The sequence below is a fragment of the Pinus tabuliformis genome, chromosome 4_1 (assembly GCF_031772625.1).
Source record: "Pinus tabuliformis cultivar Carrire ecotype Pingquan chromosome 4_1, CPIR1, whole genome shotgun sequence".
NCBI lineage: Eukaryota > Viridiplantae > Streptophyta > Pinopsida > Pinales > Pinaceae > Pinus > Pinus tabuliformis.
The window spans coordinates 600,549,654-600,560,861 of record NC_142303.1 but is presented as its reverse complement, the minus strand read 5'-3'; positions in this window follow the sequence as shown (position 1 = coordinate 600,560,861).

Below are 11,208 nucleotides of genomic sequence, written 5' to 3'. Positions count from 1 at the left end.
ACATGTTCTCTGAGCCAATAGAGCCTAGACATGAATATTGAGATGTTGCAAAGATGGTATTGAGATACTTAGATGACACCATCATTCATGGATTAAGATACATTGACAAAGAATTGAGAGTTCATGGATACATCGATGTTGATTGGGCTGGAATTGTTGCTGACAGGAAGAGCACATCTGGGTGCTATTTTAGCTTGGGGTTTGCCATGATTTCCAGGATGAGCCAGGAAAAAAAGTTTGTTACTTGAGTACAACAAAGGAAACTACATTGCCGCTAGCATGACTAGATGTGAGGAAGTATGGTTTAGAAAGCTCTTTGGAGAAATACTTTATGTGTTGGACATGAATGTGATATAATGTGACAATAAGCGTGGGATCCAAATTTTACAGAATCTTGTGTCCCAAGAAGGTCAAAGCACATTGAGGTTAGATATCACCATATTTGGGATATGGTGTAGAGAGGAGCAGTGAGGCTCCAAAAAATTCATCTGTTTAGCAGGTTGCTGACATTATTCAGAGAGAAGCCTCGAGTTGTATCCCTTCAAGGAAGGGATCACGACTAATTGAGAACACCGAGTTATGATCTTCCTCCTTGTCTTTTTGCTTCCATTAATTTTTTTTTTGGGGGGGGGCGGTGGAGCCGAGGAGCTCCTAGGTTTGAGGGTGCTAGAGAATTTCTGAACATTTCCACTTGTTGAAAGTTGTATCTTCCCCCTACTCCCCTATTGTCGTTAGAGGGGTTTTTGATCATTTCCACTTGTGGCAAGTTGTATATGTCCACTAGTACTGTAGGCATGTCTGATCCTTTCCACTCATGGAAAGTTGTATTCGTCACCTACTGTCGAGAATGTAACTTGATCGAGTATACCCCATAATGCATCCTACCCACAAGATAGGCTTGTCAGGATTGCCACCCATCTGGCCAATGAGTGAGGAGACTTGGGACATGTTTGATCCTTGCCACTTATGGAAAGTTGTATATGTCATCTACTTCCAAGTGATTGGATGTAGGTTTTCTACCACTTGATTATTGAGGATCAAGGTGGGAAGATTAACGGACAATAGGATGTGTCTGATCCTTACCATAAATGGTAAGTAGTATCTCCCTCCATTGTCAAGTTTGATACTTGACCAAATGTATCATTCTTCTTCTTATTTAGATCGCGACATGATTGTCTAGCTGATGAACATAGGAGAAATGAGTTGAGACGAGATGTGATTAGATGGAAGTCTTGTTGATGCAGTTATGATGAAACATGTACACCTTTTGATGAGACTTCGGATGTAACCATAATTTCCTCCCTAGATGAGAGGGAGTGTTGAAATTTGGGGCAGCTTTGGGATGAATTTCCCCATAGGAAACCCATCTACCCAAAAAGAAGGCCATATTTCCCCAAAGATAATTTAATTTGGGTTAAGGAAATTATTATTTGGCTCTCCTCTTATTATTATTCTATGGAACAAAGTTATTTGGGAAAGTAATCATTAAGGCACTTATTAAATATTTTTAAATATTATTTGAATTTAAATTTTCCCTCTAAAGTTACAAGTTAACCTCATAAATCTTAAGTCAGTTTGCCCCAAAGGACACGACCTTTCGTACATGAAAACAATTATAAATAAGCGTCTATCCTCCTCCATTTGGAACATGGATCTTGCTCATGTAAGGACTATCTTATGAGGTGTAGCATGTCTAAAGGAGTTGAGATAAAGAGGACAAAAGGACGAGTTTTCTTTTTATATTTCTTGATTTGGATCAGGATGAATATTAGGAGGTGCTTTTGATGAGGTTCTAAGCATGTAATTTATGTTATTTTCTATGCACAAACGTAGGTGGATTCAGAGTTTTGAAGTAGGTTGAATTTTGTTTTGGGAGAGCCAAGAGGCCTAGCTAGGACCAGGATTAAGGAGGCAACACTCTAGTCCTATGACACAACTAGTGAAGTGTTTTGGGACCAAATAGTAGGGTTGATACACTGTTGTACATGTGCACAAATAAGGGCCAAGGTTTCTCAGAGAAAAATCATCAAAATGTGACATAAAATACAATTGTGTGGTGGTGGGACTAGGACACATTCTTAGAGGGACTAACACATAAATTTCAATGCTTAGAAGAAGGATCAACGCATGATCTTTGGATGTTTAGATCCTAGAATCAGGGGCATCATAACAACTAGAGGAAGCCCTAATCAAGGGCCAAAATATTCAAGTATATGCACATGAACCAAGGTGTATCTCAGATCTCAATTATGACACCATAAACGTATGCATCTTCTTCTCTAATGTTTATGGATGCTAGTATAGTAAGTCCTATTTGGAAAGTCTTAATTGACATCCTGTACACAATTTGTTGGTATGGTTAGAAGGACAATAAGTTCCCCTACGTTAGTAATATACAACAATGTTCTTATGACAAGTGAAGTGTGGTTATTCTCTCACAACTATAATATATGACAGTGACATAGAGAAATTATTCCTATGCTTTGGGAAGTGATTCCTATAATATTTGTTCAATGATACATGACATATATTCTTGTTTAGTAAAGTTGGGCTATGATTATTGTTTATTAATTTGTGACATTCATCCATGTTCCTATGAAAATGATAACAATAATATTGACGACATTGATAACAATATGTCTATAATAATCTTGACAATAGTGACCTTGATGCATGGTAGTGTTCTATATGTATATGACTATGACCTCTAGTGTATCGTAGTGACACTTTGATATATGGCTTTTCTCTATAATGATGATATGACAATGATGAAAATACCTATATGACAGTTACAGTTATGTATACTATGCTCTTACGATAGTGTGATATGGAGGCCTATGCTTGCCTCTCTAATATACATGTCCACTACTGAGATCTAATGTGATTGATGATGAAAGACATATGTCTCATTCTTATTTTACTTTGTACCTCAATTGAACATTTTATGAATATATAATACTAAGAATAAGAATTGATTATGGGTTCGCCCCCTTGTGGGGTTTTTCCTTGGTCTTTGACAAAAATATTGGTATCTCTATTGTGTATGCTTTTCTTCTATTTTTCCTTACTATTCTACTAATTTTTTATGTTATTGTTCTCTCTATATAGTTGCTAATGTTGATATCAGGTGAATATAATGTGTTAATTGTTGAAAATGGTGAAAAGGTTTAAAAATTCAATTATCTACGACAAGAACAAACTAGCCCTAAAAATTAACACTCAATTCCCAAACAATAGTGCAACTCACCTAAATTCTTCATGTCAAACTTATATGACATTTGAGAAATAGTCTCCTAACTAAATATTTAAAAATACTAATCAAAATAGTATCATCAAGTTATAATACCATAATAATGAAGTTATTATCATTTTTTTTTTCCAAAGAAAAAATCAAAACTTTTCATTAGCATAATAAAAAGTTTTACATTTTGTTTGGATCACTGTCATAGTAATTGGCTCGAATAGAGCTATCCTCGACTGAATGTAGGCATTTTGTACATCAAAAAGCATAACAACATGACTCAGTCAAGTATGACTGTCCGTCACTATCCCTCTTCCTGAGCTTTTGAACAGACATTTTTTTAAAAAAACACGACTTGGGGTCTCCTTCTATGTAGGAAAACAACCCCATATATCAAGCTGGCATATATAATTGTCAACTGTGTGAAAAATAATAATGTTTTGAAACAGTTTTTCAGGAGGCCGAAACAGAAATATACAAAATATATGATGACAGAGTCTTTAAAAAAACATGTAAATACACAGAACTGTAAGTGAAAAAAGGGAGGAGAGGAGTCCCCGCTCAATGAGGAGGTGCGAAAGGGGGCTGATGAGATGTGGTTTGATGCCCCTGGAAGAATTCCTCTATCGACCATCCGCCCAAAACCTGTTGTAAGCCAGCTTTAGAAAGCTGATCGGCTTCTTCATTATTCTCCCTGTAGATATGACAGATATGAAAACTGTTAAAAGAGGACTTTAATAACACAATTTCTTCTAACAAAGGCTTTAAAGTCTGATTTTGACATGATGCATTTCCATTGACCCATTTGATGACATTTTGAGAATCGCCAAAGATTTGTATAGTGAAAATGTTCCTCTGAAGAAGCCAGCAAAGCAAAAGATGTAAAGCAGACAACTCGGCAAAGTTATTAGTCCCGGAACCCAAACCAACAGAAGCTTTAAGATAATGATCAGCGGATATATGAATGCTCATCCCAGCGCCAGCCCTATTATTCTGGGATGCTCCATCAAAAAAAGCCCAAGGAATGCCTTCCTTGATAATAAGAGGCTTGTCACGGATTGGGGGATTTTTCACTTCAGGGGCTGGAATAGCTGAGTAGATGGCTGCGCAGTTAGAAGCAATAATAGATGAGGGGATGGTATTATCTTGGAAAATACTTTTGTTTCTCGCAAGCCATACACCCTAGAAGAAAATGAGAGGCAGGTTTCTCAAAGTTCCATCCGGGTGATTCTGCCACCAATTTCTCCATGCATCTTCCAGAGGTTCAGACCCCCACTGAGCTTTAATATTAAGCAGAACTGTAAGCTCTTCCCATATCTTTAAAGAGACAGTGCAAGATGTAAAAAGATGTCTAATAGATTCCTCATCTGATTTGCATAAGGGGCATCTTCCTGGACCGATAAGGTATCTAGCTTGTAGTCTATCCCAGGTTGGGATTTTTCCTTTCAGCAAACACCAAAGGAAAAGCCTGGCCTTTGCTGGACTTGACAGTTTCCAAATGCTTTTAGACCACCACTCAGGGATATCCCATCCTTTCTGTTTCATTAGGAAGGAGTACCCTTCTTTGGGATAGTAATCTCCAGTTTTACCCAAAGCCCAGATCAGCTTATCAGGTTCGTTTTTGAGTCTGACATGTGAACGGTGGAGTTCTTGGATGAAGGAGGCCCATTCATTCTTCCATCTGATATTTAAACCTAGTTCTTCATCATTTTTCCATGCCTGACCCCATATAGTAGAATGGCCAACTTTCTCCACCTGATTTAGAGTGACTATTCCTTTACTATCAAGGTGTCTAAGGAGACCTGGAGACAGAGCATATGCTTCATTGCATCCCACCCAAGGGTCCCTTCCAACTCTGATGTGACTACCATCTCCAACTTTCCAGGCAAGGCCTTGTTCTATCACAGAGAAAGCTTCCAGCGTAGCCTTCCAAATGACAGATATATTCTTCTGTTTCTTTTGCTGACTCTGGATCCAGTCTTCTAAAGGGATTGGGTCTATGTACTTCCTTTTAACCACCTTTGTCCAGAGATTCTCCATCGATATTAACCTCCACCCAGACTTTGCTGCCAGAGACAAACTGAACTCAGGGAGTCTTTTGATTCCCCATCCTCCCCATTCTTTAGGTCTTGCAATCTTATCCCATGCCACCCATGGAAGAACCGATGAGTCCTTTGCAGAACCTGCCCATAAGAATCTACTGCATATCTTCCTGATTTTCTCCAACACTCCTTTAGGGACCCAAGTTAGAGCAGCCCAGTAAACTGGGATGGCTAACAGGACTGATTTGAGGAGTGTCAATCTGCCTGCTCTGGAAAGCCACCTGAAACTCCAGTGATTTATTCTGGCTTCAATCTTTGCAATGAGCCAATGCCAATCCTCTTTCTTGTAGGCTACTGGCTTTAACCAGAACCCCAAATATTTAAAGGGAATGTCCAGAGGCTGAAGAGGAAAAGTAAAAAGATTGGTCATTCTTTCTCTTTCTCTTCTGTAAAGATCTGCTGCACATATTTGAGACTTTCTTGTGTTTATCTACATTCCAGTGGCTTTCAGAAAGAGATCAAAAATGCTTTTATACTCCTTAATTTCGTTAGATGAACCATTTGTAAAAATCAGAATGTCATCGACAAAAAGCAAATGAGTGATAAAGAGGTTGATTGCTACCTCGATACCTTTTACCTTCCTAATGAAGTTATTATCTTATTGTGTGAAGTAAACATGATAGTTTTCTTCACTTCTTACCAACCCTTGTCCCACAACATATTTGTTGAACCATTGATACCATTGTCTTGGACACTATGTTAATCCATACATTATCTCTTTAACCAATACAAAGTGTGCTCTTTCCCTTCTTCCACAAATCCTTCTAGTCGGTTCATGAATATTTATGCTTTAAGCTCACCATGGAAAATGGTGTCTTGACATCCATTTTCTTTTCCTCCAAATCATAAGTACATACTAATGCCAACAACCTAATAGATATCATTTTGGCCATTAGAGAGAAGGAATCCTTATAATTCACACCCTCTACTTGAGAGCATTTTTTTTTCTACCAAATGAGCCTTATACTAATCCACAATTCCATTGGTAGTATACTTCGTGAAAACTCATTTTCCTCCAATCACCTTCATGTAATTTAATTTACAAATTCCTTAAGTCTAGTTTTGTTTCAATACATTCATTTCTCCATCCATTGCTCGCTTCTAGTGAGGGGAGACGTCATCATTGAAGGCCTCTTTAATATTGTTGGGCTCATCACCCATGGAAGATAAAAAAGATAAAGTAAAATTAGTAGGCTCATAGCCATGCATATCATGAGTATTTTGCTCATTAATGCCCATTATCAACTTTTCCCTTAATCAAATAGACTATGTTCAAGATGCATATTATCATTTGTCCTTTATGATAGATTTTATTTAAGCTAATTTTCACCTCCTTTTAAAACCACTCAACTTGATTTTTAGCTTCAAATTGAAAATTTGGAACTTCTATATTTATACCTTTTCTACTAGTAGAAATTCTTCGTGATGATATTCACAAGATTTCTCCTACTTAAAGATCACACTCTAGATATGGATATACCAATGCTTAGATGGAATCTACAACTTTCATCCATTGACTACTTTTGAATATTGGATAAAGGTGCACCTGGATGATTTGTTGTTAATGTTTTTCGTGTTCACCTTAGGCACATGCATGTATACCCCACACTAAAAACTTGAAGTGTGAAACAAAGGGATTCTCTCTAGTGCAAGCCTTATTTAGTGTCTTCTCACACAAAATTGAACCAAGTGGTTTATTTTTCAATCAACTGTGTCAACCCAAAATCTTTTTCTCCAACCAACATCCACTTTCAAGCTCCCTACATTATCCATTAAGGTTTGATTCAACCTTTCAATGACACCATTTTTATTTAGGAGTATGTGGAGTGGTCTTTTGGCTTGCAATACCTTTAAATTACAATTTTTTTTTTTCCAAACTCATTGGAACAATACTCAAAACTCAAACACGTCAATTTTCTTCCACTTGAAGTGAACACATGACTTATGTGAGAAGTAAACATTGAAAGTGATAAAATGATGAGATCCTCCATAGGATATTGTACGTATAAGTCCCCAAATATCACAATGCATCAACTCAATTTACTTCTAATCTTTGTGGTCACTCAAGGAAAATTAACTCTATTTTTCTGTTTGAGCACACCTGTTATGAAACTCACAAGAGTCTTTCATATAATAAATTTAATGGAAGATCTAGTGCACAATGCTCATAGGTTATTTTGGTACCAATATTCCCCATCCAATTATTCCACAACACCATGCTTTATGTCATCAATGTTATTAGTGATTTGGCCTTTTTTTCTTGACATTGAATTTCCACAACCCATAACTCGAGTACTCACATCCTGTTGAGACTTGATTCCTCTTCTTGATAATTACTTGTTGATGGGCCTCCAAATTAGAAAAAAATTAAGGCCCATCTAACCTTTATTAGGAACATGAAGGCTATATTAAACCTCTCTTTCTACACTTAACAATGTTTTTTTATCTTTAATATGTTCTTAGGAAGGTTTAGAGATAATTGCATATTATGTGCCTAATATTATTTATTTTTGCAGAATATTGAGAGAATATGGAGTAAATTCTGAATGAGATAATATAGGGACTTGGTCCCTATTACAGGATGGACCAAGATTAGATAATAAATTAATTTAACATTATGAAATTATTGATAAATTCTGGATCTCTATTGATTGATAAAATCTAGGAATGTGTCCCTTGTCATTTAATGAAGATTCCTAGTGTTGGGAACCAGATCCACTTTTTGAGGGATTTTGGATGGGAAAATTGCCCCTTTTCAAGGAGAATGCTTCCTCATCACTTTGTGTAAGTATCTATTTCAATTTTCCTCTAGGGGCATGTATTTCTTAGTCTTATTATGGGGAAAACTTGTTATTTAATAGTTGTGTTTTCATTTCTAGCGGGGATGTACTTGGATTGAATCAAATAATGAAGTTTAGTGCCATTTTTATCCTCTAAATATTGGTTTCCTCCATAGGAATCTGAGTTTCCTTGGGCTTGGCCACCACGGGAGCCTCAAATCCCTCTTTTACAATTTCTTTATTTCCTTTCGATGTCTTTTTCACTTGCATCTCTTATTTCTGCATTTACTATTCATGCTTCTTTTGTTGTAGGACATATTGGTTAAATGATTGAAGTGAGTTATTTTGTAGGTTATTTACAAAGATGAAAGCATAATGCATCCTGGTCCCAACTTAGTAAGAATGGAATAGATAAGGCTACCATCTTCTTTCTTAACCTTAACACTTTCCAAGAGAAGTCTAAGGGTCTTGAACTTGGACAAAAATCTTCAATGGAAGAAAAATTATTGGGGTCCAATGTAAGCAACTAATTTTCGAATTGATGGGCTTTAATTTCATTTTTAATTCCAAAAACTTTAGTGATCTGTTTCATTGCTTCATTAGGAGTATCAAGTTCTGTGATATGGAATCTAAGTTCTAGAGAAATAGACATCCCTATCAACCCACTTGCTTGATCTTGCCTATTTTCCCATTTGGCTGCTTTATCTTCATCTTGAGGTTTGGTTTCTTGGCCTGAGGCTATTCTGTAAAGACCTTTACTTCTAAGTAAATCCACAATGTAGGACCACCATTGGAAGTAGTTGGTGCTGTCAAGAATAACTTGGCATGGACTTTCCATTTTAAAGAAACTAAAGCTGTAGATGCTGAAACTAAGTGTTCCAATGGAAAGATCTCGAAAAATTAGGTTGATTAAAAAAAGGGCTCTAAAAATGGCTTCCAGGTGAAGAAGTTATGGATTTTTGAAGAAAAGTTGTTGAAGATGCTGACGAAGTGCGTGAATGTGGGGAAATGAATGATAATGTTACATTTAAAAAAAGATCCCCCCCCCCCCCCCCCCTCCAAACTTAATCTAATTAGCTCACCAAAATAAAATAAAATTATGTGACTCACTTTTATAAATAAGTGAAAGTAACTTTTACAAAGCTACCCACTAAATTGCAACTTAAATAAAAGATAAAAGAATTATAAGTGATTCACCTTTTATAATGGGTGAGAACACTTTTACATAAAGTAACTTTAAAACATAAGTTACATGTGTTTTTTGAAAAACTAACTCAACAAAAACAAAGATTTGAACTCAAGACCTCTATTCTCATAAAGTAACTTTGGACCAAGTGAGCTATTTTAAAAGGTTAGTAATTTTTGGAAAAGAGGAAGGGGTTTTTTTTTTTTAGTCACTGAAGCTTTGGTGTTCGTGCTTACTTGAAAAAGCTCTTTTTTCCTACAAAACATAAACCACAAAACCCTTGTCATACAAAAAAAAAAACCTTACGGCTTGAAGTTAGCTTTAGCTGGAAACTATATATTTTTCTCAATGTTTCTGATTTTCCGAGATCACACTAAGGCGCGGCAGAAAAGAGCATACCCATTAGAAAAATCCTTCCTTTCTGTTTCTGATTTGCCCAGATCGCACAGAGTCGCGGGGCAAAAAGCATATGTAGAAATGAAAGGTATAGATTCGGTAATAAAAAACAAAGAGCTAAATAAATAGAGAGATGAATAGCTAGAACTACAAATAAATACTGTATATCTCTAGATCTTTAAAATGACGTAGCTAGGGCTAATGGAAACCTTTTCGCTTGAAACGAAAGGGGTTCCTCACTGGAACAGATGCTCCTAACACAATAGAGTAGTCCTCTTGGCTCGAAAGCAGTTAGAAATAGTAGATCTAGGAAATGACAGTTGGCTACAGTTATACCGACTTCAGATTTGGATCACCAACAGATGCGACCCTCAAATAGCTCTGATACCATGTAGGAATTTACAGGGTAAGTTCCTCAGACAAAACACCAAAGGACACTACTCACAGACATATCATAGATCAATACACCAATATTCTTGACGTGGTTAAAACCCTCAAAGAGGGAAACAGTCCATGGCCCGAGCCAACATGGCCACTTCAGGCAATTTATTAATAAAAGAATGAAAATTTACATAAGCTTCTCTCATGAACGGTTACCCTACAAATGACCCTCCATGCTCTTTAAATAGAGATCATGGACTAATCGGGTGTTAAGCCACGAATCAAGTGTCGATAATACCGAGGAGAGAATGAACCGTCAGATCACTTCATGTCTAGAACATATCGTGACTATCAGATTGTAAGTTACAAAAGTACATAGTAAAGAAACACACTTTACCTAACTCTACACTAGACCAAGTTATACTTAATTATTTCCTATGTGTTGGAATATCCTAACACTTACTCGTTGAATATTCCATATGGGAGGATGGTAATTTTATACAGAAGCATCCAGAACTACTCAAGCATTGAGGAAAACACTTTTTTGAAGGAGAAGGGAATGTTAGGTCCCTATAATGCTAGTGTATCCCCCTTATTGTTATTGTTATGCCCTATAGAAGCCCACTATTGATATTGTTGTGCCCTTACATTATTATTGTTATGTAGGTTCTGATTATATTGTGACCCCTTAAAATCTTATACATACAAAGGAGGTCTTGTCATTTGTATCATCCAAGAATTTTTCATTTATGTAATGTAGAGGAGGTTTCCCCCTTGAAGAGGATAATTTTTGAGTCGTTGATCTATCTTTTTTAGAGCTAATAGCATAACATTCATGATTACTTTATGAAGCACCTTATGAACTTTGTTGACAAAATATATCTTGAATGCAATGATTGAAGAATGATTTCATACATCTTAAGCTATGGTTTCCATTTCCAACATTTCTATTTCTATTGCATAGACTAGGTTTCCTTTTGATGTACCATTTACACTCTGCAAAGAGGTTAAGGTTTACATTTTTTTCAAATAGAATTAACATTTACATTCATGCAAAGTAGAATAGCCTTTCCTTTCTACAAAAGTAACTAGGATTTCCTCTTTGCAAAAGTAATTAGGTTT